The 3,670-nt window shown below is 39.9% G+C and overlaps 1 long non-coding RNA gene across 1 annotated transcript; it reads right to left on the reverse strand.

Annotated features, from left to right (window-relative positions):
- Positions 1–1,150: 1,150 nt before the first annotated feature.
- LOC134202284 (uncharacterized) lies at positions 1,151–2,147 on the reverse strand. Its single transcript, XR_009977199.1, has 3 exons — positions 1,777–2,147; positions 1,350–1,718; positions 1,151–1,289 (listed from the first exon to the last, which is right to left on the reverse strand). It is a non-coding gene; the product is annotated as an uncharacterized LOC134202284 (long non-coding RNA).
- Between the last annotated feature and the right edge of the window lie 1,523 nt (positions 2,148–3,670).

Raw genomic sequence — 3,670 nt, forward strand, 5'->3', positions numbered from 1 at the left:
AATTCCATTCCCCAGAATGTACCATTCCCCAGAAAACCAACCGCCAGAATGTACCATTCCCCAGAAAACCAATTCCCAGAATGTACCGTTCCCCAGAAAACCATTCCCCAGAATGTACCGTTCCCCAGAAAACAGAATACATAGATGAAAATGATTTAATTTTCTTGTTTTCTTACAAACATCATCGCAAGACCATACAAAAATTATTTATTGTGATGAGTTGGATGTGTAAGGACCACTGTGGTAATTGTTGGAAGCTATTAGTTTCAAATACAATGTGCCTTTTGGCATAATGACCATAAGGTGCGTGGTCACGTCTATTCTGGCTTCAACATAAACAAAAAACACGCCTTTTGATTGAGGAAACCAATAGGGATCCACGCATTTGCCCGTAATAAGGCAATTAAGTCGATGATTCCTTCTTTTAAAGCGCGCATTTTCCCTGAATAGGGCGGTTTGTCCAAAATAAGGCACACGAATAGAAAAATGAGTAAATAATTCCTTCTTGAAAAGCACGACTTTGCCCGAAATAAGGTTAACGAATAGGGGCCCTCTTAGCCGTGCGGTAAGACGCGCGGCTACAAAGCAAGACCATGCTGAGGGTGGCTGGGTTCATTCCCGGGCCGGCTAAGCAATTTTCGGATTGGAAATTGTCTCGACTTCCCTGGGCATAAAAGTATCATGATATACGAATGCAAAAATGGTAACCTGGCTTAGAAATATCGCAGTTAATAACTGTAGAAGTGCCAGTGTGGGGGATGTAATGCCAATAAGAAGAAGAAGAAGAAGAATGGATGATTCCTTCTTTTAAAATACGCATTTGCTCGGAAAAGGCAAATGAGTGTTTTTCTCCGAGCCATTCTTTAATTCCGGTTTTTTATTTGCCACCTGTTAGAAAATCTTTTTGTTTCATTGCAGGAGTCTTTTTAAAGGTATGAAAAAAATTCTGGGATATGGTGCATTCTGGGGAATGGTTTTCGGGGGAATGTTTCATTCTGGGAAATGGTTTTCTGGGGAATGGTGCATTCTGGGGAGTGGTTTTCTGGGGAACGGTTTTCTGGGGAATGGTTTTCTGGGGTATGGTTTTCTGGGGAATGTTATAGAATCGTAATTAGTGTACGACCTTACCGATATTTTCTGTACCTTCTTGATTTCCTGGTTGATGATTTTAACGTCCGAGACGTTATTCTTAATGGACACATTGTTCGACGACGAAGCTTTAGCTTTTCTGTAGTTTCGAAAGATTACTAAGTAACGCTAATTTTTTCTTCTTCAATTTCATTTCCTTCCTTTAATTAAATAGAAGCTTGTTATAATTCTACATTTAAAGAAAAACCTCTGAATCTTACCTATTTTGTTGCATCCGTTCATCGTATCGGACCTGTTGATCTGCTTAAACGTTTTTTTTTCTGAAACCGGAAGTCCTTTTCCGAGTCATCTGTCCGGACCTCCTCCTCTTCACATACTTTATAAATACTAGGAATTGGCTAATGATGCGGGTGGCTGAACTTCGGTGTCGTAAGCTACCACGGAGACAACACTTTAAGTTGCAACTGATGCGTCTTTAATGATCTTCAGCAACTGATGCGTTTTTTATTCGGATCTTCGGTGATATCGCCCACTACCTACGTTTGTGGTGAAATGGTCGAATCGATTTGATAACACCATTCCAAATATTTGACCATTCCCTATAGTGTTGATGCGCTTTGTTTTTTTTGCTAAAACATGAGAAAGGGAGATTCAAGCTGAATTCGTGGTGATTTAAAACATATTTACCTACTTACAGAGTGATGGCCTAGTGATGGCATGGTAAAACATCGGTCCGGCAATGGAGAACGACAAGGCCGATGGGGCCGAAGTGATGCATTCCTAATCATATGAAAAGTAGGTGAGCGCTGGACGTATTTTCGACAGCGTAAGTCCTTCCCAGAAACTTTCGAAATGGACCAGTATCCAGTGTCTTGTGTCACTTTCACGGTCGATTGCACACCACTCAACAACCAGCGGAAGTAAACTGGATTCACCTTTCATAATCCGGTACCGTTCCGTACGACCAATGAAAATGCACGCTAACAACAAACAAACGGCTTGCCCAAATACAATATCCTCCGGACTGGAAGTGAGAGATGAGCTCACTGAGAACATTGATTCCATTCGATTCTGATGTCTACACTGCAGTGAAGGTTTTTATTCCTGCATGTGCGTTGTCAGTCTGATGAGTAATTCACTGTACAGCATGCCTGGAGACAGCGAGCACCATCTCAATGTTTGCTTAGTAATTGACATCCGAAAAGAATATTATACATGTTCGCCGGATTTCCGCTACCTACTAAACGGGTAACGTATAGGCGATTCTTTTGAGAACTGCGCATATGATATAGGGGGAAAGACGGCTTTGGCAGGTTTTGTTCTATTATTGGCAGGGGGGTTTTTGTCGACAAAATTTTATGAAATTTGGCCACAATATTCTTTGATATGCAAAGAATGTTTAGGTCAAATTTGAGCCTATTCAGTCATAAAAAACCCCCCCTGCCAATAATAGAACAAAACCTGCCAAAGCCGTCATTCCCCCTAGCTCCAATTTTTCTGCAGGATTTCATTCTTCCTGGAAATATCATCGGTGGAGTCGGTTGTCTTCGGCGTTTGAATCCGTTTCTTTCGAGATAAAGATCGATGGGTTCAGATATATCTGATGAGCTTTTGGACAGCTTCTGGAATTATAGTCAGCATAGTTGAGGAGACACTATTGCCAGGTTTTAGAAAATGTTTCCGCGATTGAGGCGGCACAGGTGCGTTATTGGCCATGAACGCTGTGAAAGGATATGTATGATAAACTTATTGACATTTTTTAAATATATTTCTAGTAATACCTTTTGTACCTTTTCCATAAGACCTTTTCCGGCGATATTTTACTGGATTATTAAAATTAGAATCATTCGGCTAGGGCTCAAGAGTTTTCTGTAAAATTGTTAATTCCTTTGGATGAAAAAATCAAGTTCGATGCGCGCGATAATTTGTTTGACAACTGCAAAAATGAACGTTGAAATGAACAAGGTTTGTTCATAAGAATGCCTTATGAATATTTTACATAAGAAAAAGTTACTAATTTCATAAGGCAGCCTTATGATCTCCATTGGTGCCTTATGAAATGAAAATAAAATGAATTCATAAGGTTTCATAAGGCAACGCTTATGAAAATCGAAATGTTTTTTCCGCCAGTGTAGGATCACAGCAATTTTAAACTTAAAATATGAATTTTAATTTTCCCCTCATGTATAGTTATATCCGAAAATGTTTAAGTCCCCGGTTACCCAGATTTCGGGTTCGTCTGACTCAGATCCATTTTGTTGACATACCCAGATTTTGACAACTGCTAATATCAGAAAAATCCGAGTACAAACGACCCAGCGACTGAGTTATTTCAGGTTAGCGTGTGAGGTCCATTTTGTTGACATACCCAGATTTTGACAACTGCTAACATTGAAAAAATCCGGGTACAAACGACCCGGCCACTGGGTTATTTCAAGTTAGTGTGTATACAACTGAAAAGGCACTAAAGACGCTGTCAGTTATCAGTTTTGCCTTTCTCGTACAACTCAAGCATAATTTTTCATAACGACGTTGTTGTTAAGTTGTACCAGAAGGCTATAATTTCACTCCAAAAACGAAT

The sequence above is a fragment of the Armigeres subalbatus genome, unplaced genomic scaffold (genome assembly GCF_024139115.2).
Source record: "Armigeres subalbatus isolate Guangzhou_Male unplaced genomic scaffold, GZ_Asu_2 Contig113, whole genome shotgun sequence".
NCBI classification, from domain to species: domain Eukaryota; kingdom Metazoa; phylum Arthropoda; class Insecta; order Diptera; family Culicidae; genus Armigeres; species Armigeres subalbatus.